The sequence below is a fragment of the Heterocephalus glaber genome, unplaced genomic scaffold (genome assembly GCF_053883595.1).
Source record: "Heterocephalus glaber isolate CG9 unplaced genomic scaffold, H.glaber_assembly_v1.0 deba00000546, whole genome shotgun sequence".
Taxonomy (NCBI): domain Eukaryota; kingdom Metazoa; phylum Chordata; class Mammalia; order Rodentia; family Bathyergidae; genus Heterocephalus; species Heterocephalus glaber.
In genome coordinates, this window is record NW_028258147.1 from 40847024 (window position 1) to 40868315 (window position 21292).

Sequence of the window (21292 nt, forward strand, 5' to 3'; positions counted from 1 at the left end):
GGATTTTGTCAAATGCTTTTCCAGCATCTATGGAAATGATCTCATGGCTTTTGTCCTTGACTTTGTTAATATAGTGTATTACATTTATTGATTTATGTATATTGAACCATACTTGCATCCCTGGGACAAGTCCAACTTGGTCAGGGTGTATGATCTTCTTGATGACCCTCTGCATTCTGTTTGCCAGTATCTTGTTGAGGGTTTTTGCATCTATGTTCATTAGGGAGATTGGCCTGTAGTTCTCTTTTTGGGCTGGGTCTTTCCTTGGTTTTGGAATCAAAGTAACACTTGCTTCCAGGAATGAATTTGGAAGTATTCCCTTTCAATTTCTTTGATGAGTTTAAAGGGTAATGGTAATAGTTCTTTAAATATCTTGTAGATTCAGCAGTGAAGCCATCAGGACCCGGGATTTTCTTTATTGGTAAATTTTTTGTTATATTTTCAATTTCACTGATTGTAATTGGGGTGTTTAGAATTTCTATAACTTCTTCATTTAACTTTTGCAATTCATATGTATCTAGGAATCTGTCCATGTCTTCTGTGTTTTCCATTTTATTAGAGTACAGGTTCTCGAAGTAGGTATTGATGATCCTCTGGATTTCTACTGGGTCCATTGTGACTTCACCTTTTTCATTCTTAATTGCACGGATTTCAGCCTTTTCTTTCCTTTTTTTGACATGGTTTGCTAAAGGTTTATTGATTTTATTTATTCTTTCAAAAAAACCCTCTGATTCATTGATTTTTTTGTATCATTCTTTTAGTCTGCATTGCATTGATTTCTGCTTGGATCTTTATAATTTCCTTTCTTGTAGGAGCTTTGCATTTGCTATGCTCTTTTTCTTCTAGGAGCTTGAGGACTGGCAGGGAAAGTGATCAGAAAAGGATCAGGCGCTTTTGTTTTGGAAATACCCAGGAAAATACAGTAACGTTGAATCCTGCTGGGCAGACTTGGGAAAGAAGAGTTGCAGCCCTGGGTTGAAGAAGCTCCCAGAGAGCTCCACACAGGTGGAGGGAGAGACACAGAGGCAAACTGTCCCAGAAAAGGAGCAGGAACACCCCAGGCATCTTAGAGAGGCTTTCACCCCTGCAGCAGGCTGACCAGTGAGAACTGTGATCCCCAGGATACCCTCTCCTGCTCTGCAAATCTGGCTCCTGCTCTGTCCCTGGAGGCTGGTTCCCCTCAAGTGAGCCCTTCCCCACAGATGAGTCTTGGAACAATCACAGAGAGGGCCAGAGGCTGCCCATTCATCCTGAAAACCCCAAACATGCCACAGGAGAAGGACTCATTCAGGAGTAGGGGAAAAAAGGTGAGATTTGGAGATAGGGAAGCTGGGTTTAGATGTCCCTGACAGAGTGGAAATCCTAGACAGTTTTAGTAAGTGATGACTTCACATGAAGTGAACACACTTCCACCCAATACGGGACCTCATCTAGAATGACCTTCAGGTTGACCTGGCAAGTTCTTTTCCATCTGTCTGCATCTGGGAGGCACTGTTCCTGACCCCAATCTTTTCCTGAACTCCTTTTAGGACCCTGTTTTCTAACTTATTGCTGCCTGATGGCTAACCGTGGTAACATTTATACTTTAAAGAGCAGCTGTGCACTCTGGCCAGGACATACTTTGCGCTGTGCATTCAGTACGACAGCCCTGCAAGGGAGTAACTGCAAGAACTAAGCATTGGATAAGGGACACGTAATTTGGGAGAAGTGGATTAGAAATACACTAGAATTGTTACCTAAAATCAAATCTCAAATTCCAAGCCATGCTAAGGATAGGTGTGGTGGCAAATGTGTCGATTTTGGGTGAGCAGTGTCAGGATCTTGCACAACCTTGTGTCCTGCGTTACATCTGTGGGCCATGTCCTGGTTTCTGCAGTAGCAGAGGATAGTTTCAGTTAATGCTCAATGTTCTGCCTCAAGTGCAGTCACGGCACAGCACTCAACTAGCAGGATACATAGTAGCCAGTGGTCCCTGAAGATTCTCAAAGGAGGTGGAAACCAGGAGATAAATGCAGGGGGATCCAGAGGTACAGTATTGGCAGAAAAGATCCTATGTTGCTCATAGCTATGACTTCCATGATGCATTATTACATAGGATTTTATTCCTTCCTTTTCATGCTCCCCTTAACATGATAATTTAATAATGCTGAGGAATTTGAAGTGACATGGCAAAGAGCAAAAGTACACCCTAGCGTAAATAATAAATAGGACCATTACTGTACTATCTTTCAGGGAGTATCTGGATTTAATATACCAAGAGAAGAAGGAGGAAGCTCAGGAAGACCTGAGGAGTAGATACAGATGTTGAAAGGAACCAGAACACTGAAGTCAGGAAAGCAGATGGAGAAAGGGGATTGAAGTAGCTGGTGCTTCAGAGAACACCCACAGGTGAGCTCAGAGAAAAGGGTTGGCCAAGGGGGACTTTGTTGATGACCTAGAGGAGCCATGTAAACAAACAGGAACACTCGATCTTTCAAAAGTTAGGCTGTGCCATCTGATCTGCTCCAGTGAAGAAGTGAAGGAGTATTTGTCTTACTTTCCTCATCAAAAGGGGACAAAGGAAATTTTGGTGAATTATAACCCTGGCTCTTCATTAAGTATTTCTGTGTGCATTTTCAATGTGTATATATGTTTTTCTGTACAAACTATATTCAGCATAAGAAGGCACTACACAAACAATTACAAAGGAAAAAAGCAGTATCACAGTACTTCTTTGTGTGTGCATATGTAAAGTTAAACTGCACTCTGAAATCCAAGTTCAATCAAACTTTAAAAAATTAAGAAAATACTACACCACTGTTGATTAGCTCAGTGCAGAAGCCCGGGGCCCACAGCATGCCAAAAGCGTAGCACCTGGCACAGGCAGTGGTTGTAATCTCAGAGTATGTTGTGCACAAGTTGTGAGGATTTGGAAATCAGGTCAAGCTGATCAAGGGAAATTCTGTGATTTCACATGCACCGAGTCTCTTAAATTTGAATTGTATTTGGCAACTGTGCAGGTACCTTTCTTTGAGGTCCCCTGCAGTGGGAAGACGTTCTTCTAATTTTCATGTAGCACTGGGAATTTCTGATATGGAAATGGACATCTGCTTTCAGGCTTTCCTTGGCATTAGCTTAATAGCAAAAATCTTGGTAAGCCTTTAAGACTCTTAGAACTTTGTTTCCTTGAAAATTTTCTTGAAGGCTCTTTCACTTGCCATAAAATTTGCATTTTCACATCTTGAGTGACCTGCACAACTTTCATTAGCAGAATGGATAAGTATTGATCACCAGAATACAAATGCATGTAAAGTAAGCAAGATATAGGATAGAACACATACAATTTGGGATAACAAGAGAGGGTGCTCTCTGGTTGAGGAAGCTTGTGGTATGGGACTCTACCTGCCATGGGTCTAGAATGCCATTAGGTTACTCTATTTGAGCTCCTTGGCCTAGAGGCATACACATCTTTCAGACTGTGAGAAAGACTGTGTGGTGTAGTCAGCTGAATTTTACATTACCCATTGTTCCTGATGTCTGTAGGGATTCATTTCAGGGCCCCTAGTCCCCTTTCCCATAGATATCTAAATCCACGGATCCAAGAGTCGCATGTATAAAACAGTGTAGTATTTACATGTAATGTATAGGAATCTTCTGTATACTTCAATTCCCCTCCATACTATTTGTATTACCAATACAATGCCAGCACTATCTAAAGAATTTTTATACTGTATCATTTAAAGAATCATGACAAAAAAAAATCTGTACTTGTTGAGTACAAATGCCAATTTATTTTAATATTCTCAAAGTTTCATTGAATATGCAACTTCAGAAGCCATGGCAGGCTGTACACCCATATCATATATATACTTATATATAACATGTATGTAAATATATGTGTGCATAAATAAATTTAAATACCCTTTTAATTCACTGTGTATTGTTTATTGTATAACTTTTCAAAAAAGGAAGTAGTTTCAAAGACAGCAACAAGGTGGATGCATTCGGCTTTTTTCATGCTCAGTTAATGCAATCTGCTGTGTTTTGATTGTTGCTACCAGTTTGAAATTCTTGCCCCTTGCACTTGTAGTTAAGAGGAACACTTGAAAATAAGCTTGTGGAAACACCCAGAGCAGGAGTACATAAGGAGGGCAAGTGAGCTGAATTGTAACAAAACTGGAACAAACTAATTAAGATGTAAGAGCCTTGTGTTCTATCTGTGAGATGCCTTTGGGGGAGGGAGATTTAAAGTAAAGAGGGATGCTTAGGATTTTCTCATTTAAAATGATCCACACAAGCAGTATCATGTATGATGATAAACATGGAGCTGCCCCTCTGTCTTTTTTAAAGCTTGAGGCATACAGAGTGGTGCACACCTGTAACCCCAGCAATCCAGGAAGCTAAGGCAGAAGGATCACAAATTCAAGCTGAGCCAATGCAACTTGGTGAGACCCTGTCTCAAAAAAAAAAGTTTTAAAAAGGGCTGAGGATATAGTTCAGTGTGAAAGCCCTGGGTTCAATCCCCAGTACTGCCCTCTCCATCTTATCTTTTTTCTTTTCTTTTTCAACTTATTGGTTTAAAACAATCATGTCAGAAACCCATGGTGACAATGTAAAATGAAAGCAACTAATGGATATTCTGCGGAAATTCTTTCCTTCTAATTTATTTATTATTACCTTCTAGTTTTGATAGAAAGCTACTATGTATGAGTTTTTGTTGGTTTATTGGTGTAGGTGTGGAGAGTAATGGACAGGAATAGAGAAGCCATCAGCAACCTGTCCCTTCCTTTATATTCCTGGCTAGATGTCTATTGTCCAGAGTAGTTTTCAGCCTACCTTATCCAAGCACATGTCATAAAACCCTTGTGCTTCTTTCTGTCCTGGTGAGGAGTCACTGTGAACACCAGCCTGCGAGTGGGCAACACAGGGTACAGTCCACACCACTGCTTCTTTTGCCCTGCCTTCTGTACCTGTCTCTGAGAAAAGTCAGCACAGTGCATGCAGGCTGAAATCCCAGGAGCGTGGGTGGCAGCTTCCCTTGCAGGTGATCTGCTTTCTATTGTAGCTTTCCTTTGGCTTTAGAGGAAAACATTACTTTGAAAATCCTAACTACATGTAGGGGAATTAAGGGAAGCTGGGGAGTCAGAATTGAATGCCCTGGCAGGGTGGTAAGCTGCACTCTGGCCAGCAGACTGCTCTGTGCAGCCTGTTGATTTCTGTGTTGTTTGTGGCTACTTCTGTTCTCCTCTGCTAAAGCTGAGTGGTTGTGGCAAAGGCCATTTAATCTCAAAGCTAAACTGTTTGCAGCTTAACTCGCAATAAAGACTCAGAGTTCTGGCTAATTCCTCTTGCGCTTAAGCAAGGACTTGCTCCAGGAAAGTCCCTCACCTCACGCCCCACCTGGGCCTGACCCAGCCTTGTCTTTCAGGCTGGATCAGGCAACCCGCTTTGGGGCTCTCATCATTTATCTGTGTTGGCCCTTTCTCTCTCTTACTCATTTATTTGTGTGAGCCTCAGGATTGGCTACATATCTTGTAGTGTCCCAGGGCAAAATGAATATGCAGAGCGCTTGTTTAAAAAGTAAGAATTTCAAGACAGTGACAGTAGAGTGCAGTATGAAGCCACACAGGCTACACTCTGTGACCCCACCCTGGCCCCCATCTCTCTGTCTTGTGCACTTCTGCACCCCCAGGGCACAGAATAACTTATGTGGGATGGACACTGGATAAACTACTTGTAGAATGTTATTATTTGGTCCAAAATTTTTATAATAAGTGACTCATTTGATTATTTCATTTTTAAAAATTCTATTGACTTTTGAAACCACCGTGCATAAATATTTGTATGCACATATTTAAATGGAAGGGAAGGTTATATTAGATGTTCAGTGTGTTACATGTATATGTTCACTTTTCTTCATTCTTTCTGCTCCTCAGACTTGATAATTTCAATTGTCCCATCTTCAACTTTGCTGATCCATTTTCTGCCTGCTGGTGACCCCCTCTGTGGGCCATTGCTCTGCTAGGTGAAGCAGATCTTCATCCATTGACATTGCTGCTGGTGATGTCTATGTATTCTCACAGGTCGTTTTCTTCTGGGCCCATCTGCTGGACATGGCCACTTTGGCATCACTCTCTCTACTCCTATGTATAGGCTGCCTCTTTGTTCCTCCTCTGCCTTACCTAGAAGCTACCTGTCCTGGAACACACACCTCAAGTTGCCCAACTGGTTGACATTATGTGAATCCATGGGAAAGGAACCCCAACTTCCTTATGGTGGATTTGTTAGAGAAATATCCTGGCTGTGCATCTCATGCCTCAGGCTCCCACGTTGTTTGCTGGGATAGCACTTGCATCAGTGTCCTTCCTGTATTTATATATATTTACAATAAAGTTAATTTATAGATTAGGCACAGTCAGAGATTAGCAGTAACTAATAATAAAAAAGAACAATTATAAGAACACACTGTAATAAGTTATATTTACATAGACTCTCCCTCTCTGGAAATGAAGAATTTCCCATTGAATATTTTCAGAGCACAGTTGACCGCAGGTTACTGCAGAAAGTGAAACAGTGGATGAGGGGGATACTCTTTGTATTCATTGCTTATGTTCCCCCACCCACTGCTATGATTTAAATATGAAGTGTCCCCAAAGACTTGTGCATCCCTGGCTGGATCCACAGTGCAGCTGTGTTCAGAGGTAGAGCCTAGACAGGTGATTGGGTAATGAAGATGCTAACCTCACTGATGGGCTAATAAACGAATTCATCCATTAGCTAGACAGCCTGTAGTTGGGGCCTCACTGAAGAATGTAGATCATGGTGTCATTATGTAGAAGTGTATCTTGTTTCTGGCGCTTTCTCTCTCTCTCTCTCTCTCTGTCTCACCTTCCCTGCTTCCTGGCTACCAAGAAGTGAGCAGCTCTGTTTTCCCATACCCTTCTGCCATGGTGTTTTGCCTCACTCAGGCCCACAGCAATGGAGCCTCCCAACTATGGACTGGAACCTCTGAAACTAGGAGCCAAAATAAATCTCTCTTCCTTTAAATTGTTTGTGATAGGCATTTTGCCACCATGTTGAAAAGCTAACACAACTACACAGTCACACACCCACAAAGCATTTGGATGCAGATTAAGGTTTGGAGACACATCTTTGGAGAACTATGTGTGCTTTTTCTGCATGCTCAAGGAGACCCAGTGCCTCATCCCTCAAAGCCTTTCCCATGAAACTTTTTAGGGCCTCCTGGAATAAATTTTTCTTGGAGGCCACACCCAACTAGTTTATCAGACAGGCTCAAACATTTCTTCCCCAGGGCAGAACATGTTGACTACCCCTCCCTGGCCACCCATCCACCTCAGCTCTGTGCACATCTAAGAACAGACTTTGTTTTCTCTTAATGTTGCTTGAACTTTATTCAGACCATCTGGGAGAATCAGTGACTCATTTAGTACAGCGGAAGCCTGTTTGTATTGTAATTAACCAAACTTATTTAAAATGTTTAGTGTATTCAAGATTTCCTATATGTGTCTTGTTTGCTCTGGGTCCATGTTTAGACACAGGAGAGGCCTGTGTGAATACTTGTTGTGTCTTGACAGGGCACTGGCCAGAATAAGGGAATGGCAGATCATGTTTAGGCAAAGATTTGGTTCCAGGCCATTACACACAGAGTTGTAGGTTGTGAGTTTTGCTCCATGATGATAATTCACAGAGTTTACACTTAAAAGGTAGAAAAACACTTTGTATCAAAATTGAGCTTTAGCTAAATTTTTTACAAGTCTTTCAAAAAGACTTTTGAAAAGAAGGCTAATATCTCACCTTCAAGCCAACACTGCTGACAGTATTTACTTAGCATTTATGAGTTTTAAGCACATTACAAATATCACCTCAGTAAACCCACAGAACAGCATGCGGATTTTGGCTTGTAATGACTGCCCCCTCTTTCCCTCCTAGGCAGCATTCATCTGCTCTTTGGCTAATATGCACTCCTGTTTAGATCAAGGGGTCAGAACATAGACATACACAGGCATGTTTATTTTCTATTAAAATATGTGTAATTTCAAAATATGTCAGAAGGTCACCATGATTTTATTTTATCCATTAGAGATCAGAAAATCAGTGCACTATTCCTCTAGTCACAATTGTCAAACTAATGGCTTAGACATGTAACAATTCTTGTGAGTCTTCTGGCAGGTTTAACAGATTTAAAAACATAATTTTGTATTTGTGTTAGAGAAGACCTAATACAAGGACAACTTATCACTATTCAGATTAAATAACTTAATGAAGACAGTTGAATCAATTAAATAAAAAATTGGAAAGAAGAGAAAAAGCAATACAGTGACTATTATCTGGCCTCGGAAAGGTGGTTTTTGTCTAATGATCAGTTGAAAGACATTCTCCAGCCTGTATAGCCATACATTATTCATATGAATCACTTATCATATATAGTTAATGGTGTGCACATGGCCTGAATTTTATGGTTGGCTAACTATCCTGCTCCTATAAATAGACTCCTGATTGTCAAACTGCATGTCCTGATTTTTGTTTCAAAAGTTGTAGGCTTTATATGATAGAACACATGTCCATAGAAACTACTGGATATCAGTGTGATGGGGGTGAACTAGAACATTTTCCAGCAGTCAGTAAATGTATCAGTTTTTTTTTTTTTTTTTTTTGGTACTGGGGATTGAACTCAGGACCTTGGGCTTGTAAGGCAGGCACGCTCCCACTGAGCTAAATCCCCGGCCCAATTGTATCAATTTTTAAAAAACACGAAACATGAATCAAAAGCTTTTTTGAAGTCTTAGCCATGATCTATAAAATATCCATGGCTAGTGTTTCCAAAATAGGACCCTAAGGGCTACAGGAAGCTGTCCCCAGGCAGCCAGTGTGGGGCTGCCTCTGTTTTGTTTATCAGTTGGGGCCCTTTACACAAATCCACTTCTTTATATTATCTTTTAAAAGGTAATTCTTTGGTAATCCCACAAGTAGTTGTCACGAAGAACTAAGGTGCCACAAAGAACAAGCACAAGACAGGATGCATGCTGCAAGCTATTGTACACATTGAATGTTTGTTTCTGTTGACCTGCCAGTCTGCTACTACTTTCACCTTCTTTCATAGAACCAGGGGTCAAACAAAGATGGTGGGTGTGGGGAAGCAGGTGGCCATGCGTTTGAGCTCTGTTGCTGCTAGCTGCATGGCCCCTGACCTGCATTTTATTGAATGAATGCGGAATGCAGGCATTTACACTTAGCATTCAGGACTGGTAGGTGAGGGGACAATGGGAGGAACAGGGTGAGCAGCTCCCTGCAAACATTTCCTTTGCAGTAACAGGGCTTTGGTGGTAACTCAAAGGTAATAGATAGATTTGGCTTGCAGCCCTTGTGAGAGGAAGCAAGGAGACTGAGTCAGGATGGGATAATACCACAACAAGCCAAGAGCACTTCCAATGTGCCAAGTGCTGATCTAAGTCCCTAACATATACTCAGCCCTGGCAACAAACTAGTAAGGAAGGCATACATGGTCCTCTATATCTTCTGACTCTGTATCATTGGATTCAACCAACCATGGATTGAAAATGTTTTGAAATAATTGATTCTGTACTGAACATGTAAAGACTTTTTCTTGCCATTGTTCCCTAAACAAGATGGTATATCAACCATAGCACTACACTGTATTGGGTTCTATAAGTAATCTAGGGATAATATAAATTATAACACTGGATATCCAAATCCTGTGCTTGTTTATAGAAGAGACTTAAGGATCTGAGGACTTGAGTATCCTGAAGGAGGGTGGATGGCCCTGGAGCCAATCAGCTGCACTCTTTCTGTCACCTTTATTTCACACACTGCCAGGTAAAGTGATTACCTGAAGTATCTGGGAGTCTGTGATGAACGTCACACCAAGCATCTTTCCCAGAAAGGGAGGTAAAAAGAGATGCTTTTTGGGCTTTCCCCCCACCTACTCAGGGTACAGCACTTCAGTGTGCATCCCCAAGCTCTTCTAAGGCTAAATGGAGCCCAACCTCTGCCTCAAAGTGCAGTTAGTGGGAATGGATGAGAAGTCATCTACTAAGTGCACAGAGTTACTGCTCCATGAAAAAGAAAAAGTAGAAAAATGTTCTTGAGCTACATGAGATACCTTAAGATATTTTAAAAATAGGGCTCCTGTTCATTGCCCGTCATATACATGTATTGAAATGTCACACTGTACTCCAAAAATACATGCAATTATTCAATTACTATTTGTCAGTTGAAAAATAAAAATATTTTTTAAAGTTCATAGACTGAAGAGATTTAGCAAAACCCAGAAGTCCCCAAATTTAGAATTTCTTTGCTCAATTGAACTCCAGCTTTCTTGATAGTCCTTGGAATAAATTACCTGATTTGAGTTTTCTGCTTTCTGAAGCACAACATGTTCATTGCAAAAGAATTAGACAAATAGAAAAATATTAAGAAATGAAAATTCCCTATAATCCTACTGAGAAAAAGGTGGCTATGCAAATTTCACTATATATCCCTTAAATTTTTTTCTTGTGCATTTATAGCGATATGCATATACATGTAGATTACAGTTTTGGAGAAAATAGATCAAATTATACAAATCCTTGTTACCTGTATTTTTCTCTATGCAATGTAGACTTTCCCATGTCCATAGAGTTCTAAATCTTCCTGTTTAATTGTTACAAAGTGCTGTATTGTGTGTCTCACAATTTACTTTAAAGCTATACTATTGACTGACATTTAGGGTATTTGATTTATTGGTACAATAAATAAGGGATGATTAAAAGTAGACCTATGTAGTCTTGTTTTATTATTTTCCTAGGATAAGTTCCTGGAGGTGAAACTCTTTAATCAAAGATTGTGCCTGTTCTTAAGCATTTTAATATACCATGTTATTTCATGTTTCCTTCCCCAACAAAAATTGTGCTCTCATCAGCCTGGTAAAGAGTGTTCCTTTCTCTACATTGTTACCAACAATCGATGCCATATTGAGTTTTCACCAAGGCAATAAGTAAACTAAAACATTTTGCTGTTTTAACGCATTTTCTTGTTCATTACTTTGTGCTTGGGAAGTGACTGAGCATGCTTACTTTCCATTTTCCTTGTATTTTTGATCATATTATATAGTAACACTATGAATTTTGTCATAGATGTCAAAACATTTTTCCATTTGTTATTTGTCTTGACTTTTTGTGTAATTTTCTAACCACATGAATGTTTTAAGTTTTATGTGCTTAAAACTTTCCTTTTAGGTTCTGTATTTTCTCGTAAGCTTTGAAGGTTCCCCCTGCAACAATGAGAATATAAAAGTAGTTACTTATATTAATTTTATATTAAAATATTTTGTATACCCAACATTTATTTTTATCTAAGACCAATAAGCCATGCTTATTTTTTCTCCAAATTAAGCTGTGTTTTCTGATGATTTTAAATGTTTAGCGCTTTCAGTGGGGTTAAAAAACCCCAAATATCGTGTGTTTTGGCTGAGAACAGAGTTAACCATCAGCTGTAGCTCACAGTGGCAGTACCGAATGCCTCAGCTGTCCATCTTGTTCTTGTCAACCTGACACTGCTGTCATCTTTCTCTAAGATCTGGAAACATTTTCTTCTTTGACCAAAGTCTTGATGTTGACCTTGGGAATTTTGTGTTCTATAGAACAATTAAATTGAAATGCTCTTGGCATCAGTGAAGAAATGAAGGGAGCAAAACCATTCTTCTGAGACGTGTAGAAGTGAAGTACCTAAACAAATAACTGTCTTGAACACATGTGGAAAGCCTTCTGGGGAGCAGAGCTAACAAAAGGGTGACAGCCATGAGGCTGTCTGAGTGTCCTGTTCCTGCACACACCTCATTAACTCCAACTCCATACGGCAGGTGGGTGGATTCAAGCTTGCCACGCTGTCTGTGTCAGGTTCAGGGTGCCTGGCAAGATCACACTTGGAAAGCAATTGAACAGGCCCTGCCTGCCAGGATGTCGGCAGGCCTGATTGTCAGGGAGTTCTCCTTCATGTCCATGACTTACGCTCCCTGAATTCTGTTGTGTTTCCTCTGCAAACTGATCCCTTTTGCATGCTGCATGACACCAGAAATTGCCCTCTAAACTCTTTGTTCTCAAGTGAAATCTCTTTTATTTGGATAAAGTAACCTCAAGATTGAAGGATATTATAAAAATTAACAGGAGAGGGACAAACAGGCTGTAGCATCAGATTTTTCCATAGGCCCAGAAAAAAAAAATCTTTTCTTTCTTTTTGAATTGGAGGATAATTAAAAACATAAAATGTGTCATATTTTTTCTTGTCTCTGTTTAAAATAGGACCTTGTTGATTAATTTAATTCTATTCTATATTCCATTTGCAAAAGAATGTATATTTACCTCTACTTGGTATTCATTTATTCAATAGATGTTTACTGAACACACATTATGTGAAAGGGCTGAAGTTAACATTTGAATTTCTGGCAAGTCCTGTGCTGGGCTCTTTTACAGATAGTTCCTCACTTAATCTTATCATAGCCTATGACATATCAAGAAACTGAAGGGAAGTGACTTGCTAAAGGACCCTTAGCAAGCAAGCACTGGACTTGGAATTCATAGGTACAGGATATGTCTTAGAATTCACAGTCTGTTTTCCCCCTCTCATTTTAGCAGTGACTCTTTTTTAAATTTATTATTTCTCTGTAATTTAATTGCTTTGTTGTAGAAGATCATGGCTGATATGACATCTAATTTTGTTTTGGTTTTGTTTTGGTACTGGGGATCGAACTCGGGACCTTGCGCTTGTAAGGCAGGGGGCAAAACCACTGAGCTAAATCCTTGACCCGACATCTAGTTTTTTAATTTGTTGAGGATTCCTCTGTGACCATACATGGTGCATTTCCATGAATATTCCATGTTTACTTGAAGAGATTGTATATTCTTGCTAGTACAGAATTATATATCCACTAGGTCAAATTTCTCAATCTGGTGTTCCAATCTGCAGTGTCTTTTCTTTGTCTACTTTCTTTTTGTATCTTTTCTAACTTTTAGTGTACTCGATCTATCAGAGGGAGTTAAGATTACCCACAGTCACTATATATTTTGTTTGTCTTTGGATGTTATTAGTTATATACTTGTATAAATATCAAATTCAATGGTCAGGTTCAACGTTGACCTTATGGGAAATTTGATTTGGCTCTTGTCCAATTCAATTTGTGACCAAAATCATGGAAAGAATTAAGTTCGTGAACCGAGGTGTAACTGTATATGGAGATATATATATATATATAAAATGCCTTTGCATCATATTTTCTAGTCACAAGTGAAATTGTTCATTGTTCCTCTCAATACTTCCCCTTAGCTTCTACTCATCTAATCCTAATACTGGTATACCAGCTTTACTTTGGCTAGATTTTTTTGCTTGCTATATATTTATTTTCCTATCATCTCATTTTATGCCTTTTGGTGTGATTTTGTATTAGGTATGCATTTTGTAACCAGCACAAGTTCTTTAATATTAATGCATTCAGATAAATGCTTTTTAATAGAGAGTTTAATTGTGCATCCTGCTGAGGTTGGACTTATTTTTGCCACCTTCTTTTGTGCTCTCATATTCTTTTACTTCATCCTTCTTTTTCCTCTTTCAATGACTTCAGATAAATGAACCAATAAACTTTGCTGTATTTTCTTTTATTCCTCTATTGGTTTGCAACTTTAATTATATCTCTCTTCTTTTAGTGGCTACCTTTAGCATTTTCATGTACATATTTAACAATATGATTTGTTAACAACATGGCTTATTTGCCAGGTCTATCCTTTTGGTTTGTTTTTTTGAGATCGAGTCTCACTATGTAGTTCAGACTGGCCTTGAACTCACTGTGTAGCCCAGGCTGGCCTGGAACTTGTGGAGATCCTTTTGCTTTAGCCTTCCGAGCCCTGCGATTATAGGTGTGTGCCACCACACCCAGCTACATGTGTATATCCTTCTGCTAGAGGTGACACGAACCTCCATATGCTGGAGCAATTCATTGACTGACACCCTGTCTTGTCAGTTTGTATAGGATATAGTTGTACCTTCTGTGCTGTCTGCCTGTCCGCACATCTGTATCTGCAGATCCAGCCCTTGGCGCACCTCTCTCCATTCATCCATGTCTCACTCCTCCTCTGCTTGCCCTTCATGCCTGCTCCTTTGCCAGGACTACAGCACTGTCCATTGTTTGTAACTCTCATCCATGTCTATCCTGCAGACATGTTTGTCTTGTGTTTGGATCTGGCTGTGACTTCTTACTTTTTCTTTTATGATCTATTATTGTTGTGTATTCAGGGGCAGAAGTATGTCAGAGCTTGAAATATCTAACCTCTACTTGGTGGAATTTTCCAGAGTAATTTTTTTTTTTTTGGTACCGGGGATCAAACTCTGGATGATGCACTTGCGAGGCAGGTGTGGGGCAAACGAGCTAAATTCCCAGCCCTCTCCAGAATAATTTAAAAAATATCTTAAGGAGTTGATAGGAGTCCTGATTGCAAAGTTCAAGTATTTTGCTGTTGCTTGTTGTTCTTAGGCAGCACTATAAAAATATGGTAGATGTTTAAAGTATAAATAAAACATTATTACAGTAAAAAATACATTACCATTAATACCCCTCAAATACTCTTCCTCACTTCAAACACTTATTTCATCATTTTTCCCCTTTCTGAAGGAGTTCTGGAAGTCCTCTTTTGAGAGTGTCTTTTCATGCTGCCTTGATGTTCTGAATTGATTCAAAATTTTTATGGCAATTTCTGTCAAATAAAGACATTATTACATGTCCTCATCCACCTTATTTACCAAATACTGTGCTGTGCAACTTCTGGCTCTTCCCCAAGGTCAAAATGACCATGAAAGGTAAACTTTTTGAAGCAGTTCAGGGCTCTGAGGCAGCCACGACACAACTAAAGACACTTGGAAGGACTTCCAGGACTGCTTCAGAAAGTGGCAAGAATGATGGGATAAGTGTTTGAAGCAAGGGCCAGTATTTTGAGAGGAATTAAAGGCAATGTGTTTTTTTTTTTTTACTGTAATAAACTTTAAAAAATTTAAAGATTCACCATATGACTTGATCACACCTTGCATATAGTCATGCATCACTTAACAATATAATGCCTCCTGAAAATGGGTTACTGAATGATTTTGTCATTGTGCCAACTCTTTGGCATGTACTTACTCTAAGACACCACTCTTAGTGGTGGACCACTCCAGGATGGCTGCGACATCACTAAGAAACATAATCATCTGTATATGCCATCTGTCCTTGACTGAACGTTATGTGGTAGATGATTGTTCCAATGACTCCCAATTCTGTAGTCCTTTAGTATATAAACTACAGTCCTTCACAATATACAGTCTTTTACCTGTAATCAGTGGCTCTTTTTCATCAGGGTAGTACTTAGGACAGAATACACCTTTGTAAAAATTACAAGATTTCTGGTGGCTATACCCTACACTTTGCAAGTGGAGACAGATGCATTTCAGAGCCTACTTACTCCTTTGTGCAGGCACTTTTGGGAAGCACGTAAGACCAGTATAACACCCAGTTCCTGCTCCGGTAACCTTACTAAGTGAATTATTAAGGGTCACTAATAGTGATGATTAACATAATCGATGCTTATACATAATTGCTACTTTATTAAAATTCACCAGTGGTACTTCTAGAGTTCTTGTCCAAATACCTGCTTGTTATGCCTCAGTAAAGAGTTTCCTATTTGGTGCCTCCACCAATAGCGAGAATTCTCCTGGTGCTTGGACTCTGGTCAGAGAAGTTTGTTATTTTTTTGTGTTAGATGATACTGTGGTTTTTAGAAAGGATACCTTCAGGATCCCCTCTAGCAGAACTCTGGAGAAATGCCAGACCTTTTAACATAACTTTACTCCTTTGCATTATTTTCTAAATGTAAATCTAGGTAAAAGCATCAGGTCAACCTGGACATTTTATTTTATTTTATTTTATTTATTTATTTAGTTTTGGTACCAGGGATCGAACTCAGGTCCTTGCACTTGCAAGGCAAGTGACAGAACTACTGAGCTAAATCCCCGGCCCAACCTGGACATTTTAATGAAAGCTCATAAACAGTCAAGGAAACTGTGGAACACTAATAGATATTGCCAGAGTTGTGCAGGTTCAGTGTTGCACAATCAGCTCTCCAAAAGGTGAAGTCTGTATTTATAGTGCTTGCTGATTTCTGTAATGTAACTGTTTTCAACACAGTTGATTTCAAGCTATTGCTGGTTCCATGTTACTGAGAATGGAGTTGGGAAGACATAAGACTATCTCTAATCCACCATTAGATTACTTTATACAGGTATCACTTAAAATATGAATTGATGCTTTTATTTCACTTATGGCTGATAATTCTGAAACTGAATTTTCAAAGTTCAAAGAGTTGGCAGTCCAAAAAAATAACCAGTAAGTAAACAAACTTGAGGTCTTGAGCTTGAGTGTTGGACAGATACCAGACAATTGATAGCTGCAGGAGAGAGATCTAATGGCAAGTGATAAAATCTGCCTACAAGTCATCTAATGCACAATACATAGAGATAAATGGTCCCAGGAATCTTATTTTGAAAAGGATATATAACTTGTATTTAGAAAACTATAAATGGCTTTCAAATAAATTACTGTGGGCCCTTGCATATTTTCTGTTTTCCAATATGAAGTGTCCTTTTTCACTGGAATTTTGATTATCTTTGCTATCTCCATCTGGTATTTGTTTGCCTTTCTAGAATAATTTTGCTAACCAAGTGCTTTTACATTTCATCTATTTGGTATCATATTCAGTCTTGTAATGTAGTGCACACTGGACCTCATAGCTGGGTTGCCTTACCACTATATTATTTTCATAGATATGATGGAATGATACATTTTTTTTTCTTTTCATTTGAGCATGTCATAAGGTTTTCCTGAATGTTAAATTGTGTTGTTGATAGTATTCTGTTACTTAATTAAGTGGCAGCATTTACTCCATGAAATTCTACATACCAGTATCTGAAAATCTTGGAGAAAAATAAATGTGAAATTTTTCCTTCTTTTTCCTTTAGAAAGTTTTTATATACTTGAAAGTGGTAGGTAACTGGTAGACATGCCTTTAACTAAATATACTTGTAAATGCATCTTATAGTTTTATCTTGAATATTATTAATTCTGTTTCAAACTTCCCTTCTCCCCTCCTTTTATTTTTAGTATGTCTCCACAGTAACTTCCCTGGAGTGATTGATTTCTCCCCTATCTTGGAATCAATGTTCCAGACTGAATTATGCTAAAATATGGGATTTACCTTCAAGCAAAGGTAAACAAATTCTCTAGTAGCAATGTTGTGTTTGGTTTTCAATGTTAACAAATGATAAATATTTTCAACAATTCTATATGCTACACTTCATAGGACCCTGGAACATACATCAGAATAAAATTCAACATTAGAACAAACATCGTAACTTAAATCAACAATCTAAGTCCATGGTGATCCTTAATTTACAATTCATAATTCTTTTAAAACAATTTACAATACTTCTTTACCCACCAAAGTCAGTAGTCAGGTAGTTAATAAAAAAATGCTAACAAAACTCCTGCCCATTTAACCCAGTGTTTACTAAATAGTCTGAGAAGGAATTTTTTTTTCACACCATATGTGCAAAACCTTTTGAAAAAATGTTCCGTGTAATACAGTGGACCCTCGAGTTATGACTGGCCTGATACATGAACAATTTGGGTTACACTGGAATTTTAGTATTAAATTATGACCAAAGTCTTGAGTTACAACCCGAATACTGGCTGCTTGTGCTTCCAGATGGTCTCAGATACAGATTTAACCCTTAAAGAGTTCTGCAAGGAACATGGCAACCTCCTTTCTCGTGAGGAGTTAAATGAGAAATCTGGGGCCAGTGTCTCTCTATGGACACTGAGATCCGCCTGGAAGAAATGTTGGCCTAAAATTATACAGGAGAGAGACTTTGAAGGCTGTGTAGAGGAGAGTCCGAGGCTTCACTTGACCAACATGAGTTACAACCAGCCCCCATGAATGAATTGAGTTTGTAAGTCAAGGGTCTATTGTATTAGTTTGAGAAATTTTCTCTAAACTCATTGACTAATGATGACCATATATAAACATTTGTAGGCTTTATTAATGTATTCATGATGAGAAAGTATAGCATTTTTATGTAGTTTAAGCAAAATGATCTAAACTTCATTCTAAGATTAAATAAAACTGTTCTTGGATTCATCCAGGAGAACTTTGGTACATGTAGTTGGACATGAATATTACTGTGTTTCATGAAAGAAAACTTGAGGTCACTTTTGCTCCTTATAAACATTTTACACATGCATCAGAGGAGAAAGTTTTGAATATATTTATTTCTTAACAAATGAAAATTATGGCAATCTGTTCATAAAGTCTTGTCTTTATTACTCTTCATTATTAGTTATCAGTGGAGTTGTACTATTGCAACTGTGTATGCTACTATACAGTGTTTTAGCAAAGACTTAGTTAAGAAGTTATTACTTATAAATAAGTAATTCATAAGACTGGAAACAACATTATTTAAAGGGCTGAGATTTCTTGGGAACCTAAACATCTTTCATGAACCTTACCTGGATAAAAATAAATCAAAAGATTATAGCCCATGGCATAACAAAAGCCAGAAGAAATATTACTTAAACTAATTTAATTGCTCTAGTATTAAAAGACAGTCATTTAAAAAATTTTGATGATATAGAAAAGTAGGTAAAAAAAATAAAATCCACTCAAAAAATAAAATACCACTTAACTATAAACATTACTAATGTTTTAGGAGTACTTCCTTTTCATTGTTTCTTATGCATTACTTCCTTTGTTCCTCAAGAAGTTGGAGGTGTATTTACTGTGAAGGCCATAGATCTCTAACTTCGGGGGTCTCACTTGCAGATAACCCTTCTCCGGGCTGGGAAGAGACACTAGCAATGTATTCACATGGTTACATATTTCTGCAAACTTTCCAAAAGTGAAATAATGGACTGAAATGTTTAGAAATGCTGTTTTTCCAATTAGTCTTCCATCCATCTCACTTCTTCTCACATTAAGTGGTGATGAGGGGGCAGAAGGGATTTGGGGGACCCAGCTAAGTGCAGTTGAGTTGTGTATTGCATTTGATATGGGGTTTAGTGGGCTATGTTTAAATGGCTAGCAGCCACTTCTGTGGATGTGACACCCAGGAATGCAGCTTTTTGCTGACCTGTCTTGTGTTGTGACTCAGCACTGGAGGGTCAGAAGTTGTATTGCTATACACATGTTCTCTGGTGCCTAACTCAGTGACAAGTGAGTGCTGGCTGGGAAACAGTGTTTTTCAAATCAAAAGTTAGCGTGTTTGTGGAAAATTCTTCTAATAGGCAGACAGAGACTACTGCAGTGCATGATTCAGTTCTCATTGATGCCTAGCCAGAAGAAACCTGTCTCCTGTCGGAACTGTAATTTTCCAGAATTATAATTACCCAGAATATGTAATTCAAATTCCTGCAATTTTCATTTAACAATTATAATACTAAGATTTTCCATCTTACAATGGCTTTTGCAAATCTTTGTGTGCTGCCATGATATTTAATTCAGTGAGTGGACTCAGTGTTACATACTGATCTCCTACTCTGTGGTGATCTGTACTCTGTAACAGGATTTCGAACCCATTCTCACAGCAATTTTCCTCTTCAGGTACTTTTTCTGCTTTGCTTCTGTCTCTCAGGTCCAACCATGCTGTTTTCCCTGGGTGTCTTTCCTTCGTTTCTGCCCAGTGAATTACTCCTTGTCTTGATCAAGTTCATACCTTTTTTCTTTTATAAAGCCTACCCTAACCCCATAAATGACTGTGTTCCCATAGTACCTTGTGTTCTCATAACATACACTGTGTTTTCCATTATATAATAAAATTGCATTGAAATAGAGGAGAAACATGAATATAAATATTGGAGCTGTGCTCAAAGACATATTAGACAGTCACTTCTCTTCTAATAATTAGGCACATTTCTAAGGCATTATCTTCTTATTTGGGTAAAAATTAAGTAAATCATAAACCCTATTTTATCCTACAATTATTTTGAAGTTTCTTAGAAGAAATATACAATAAAAGAGCCAAACATATATTTTAAAAAGAACTAATATTTATGAATATATTATTTTCATTAGATTTGGTTGCAAGTGGCTAATATTTGTTTAATCCAAATAATAATAGCTTAGAGAGGACAAAAGTACATTTTTCTTGTCCAAGTCCAGGCAGGTGATTTAGGGCTTGGATGGCATCCAAACTTGTCAAAGATGCAGGTTGTTTTCAGCTTTCTGCTCTATGGTTTGTGACTTTCATTTCCAAGGTAACTGTGAGCTTCTATCCTATCCATTTCCCAGCCAATAGGAAGGAGAAAAGCAGAGGAAAGAGCACACTTGTTCTGCTAAGTCCACTTTCCACATTCACTCATGTGTCCTCCAGTTGCATGTCACTGACTGGAATTTACATGGCCACACTCAGCTGTAGTAGAAACTACAATCAGTCATTTCCATCCTAGATGTCAAGTAAAAACTTGGGGGTTCTGTTACTAAGCAGAATGGGCAGAATGAACATTGAGTACAGTTAGTGGTCTCTGCTACACAGTGGGAGGGATCATACATTTATTGAGTTTCTGTTATGTACACAATCTTACTCAGACCTCATATATACTTTCCCACTAAATGGGTTTACTTTCACTTACGATTTTCTACTCATAAACTGATGTGCAGGATATGAGTATGAAGACTCACATGCTCTCTCAAATGAGCCAGGTAGACAGCCATTAGGGTCTAGCATTGGTATTTCACTTTCAGCCTGTTTACAAATGCAAAGTGAAGCAAATGCTCTGGAATGCTCTAGAAAGAATGGGCATATAAAAAAAAAAAGTTCAGTTTCTGTATCTGCTAATCTGTTCCACTGATCCTCGGATCTGTTTGCCGGTACCACGCTGATTTTTTTTTTTAAAATCACAGTAGCTTTGTTGTATAGTTTCAAGTTGGGGATTGTGATACCCTTTACCTTGTCTTTCTTGCCTAGAATTGCTTTTACTATTGTAGATCTCTTCTGGTTCCAAATGAATGTTTGGATTGTTTTCTCAAGTTCTGTGAAGTATGCTGTTGAAATTTCAAGTGGGATTGCATTGAATCCATATAGCAGTTTTGGAAGTATGGCCATTTTCACTATATTCGTTCTTCCAACCCAGGAGCAAAAGAGATCTCTCCATTTTCTGATATCCTCTTCGATCTCTCTTTTCAGAGAGCTGTAGTTTTCAGAGTTGAGGTCTTTGATTTCTTTTGTT

At 38.5% G+C, this 21292-nt stretch overlaps 1 long non-coding RNA gene across 5 annotated transcripts in view; it reads left to right on the forward strand.

The window, feature by feature from the left end:
- The window catches only part of LOC101719806 (uncharacterized), a 172537-nt gene that overhangs the window by 99790 nt on the left and 51455 nt on the right, over positions 1-21292 (forward strand). For 4 of the 5 annotated variants that reach the window (XR_015448781.1, XR_015448779.1, XR_015448780.1 and 1 more), the window contains exons 4-6: positions 2233-2388; positions 11639-11857; positions 17174-17279. This is a non-coding gene — a long non-coding RNA (uncharacterized LOC101719806). The remainder of the gene's footprint in view (positions 1-2232; positions 2389-11638; positions 11858-17173; positions 17280-21292) is intronic. The other variant, XR_015448783.1, reaches the window with a different exon arrangement.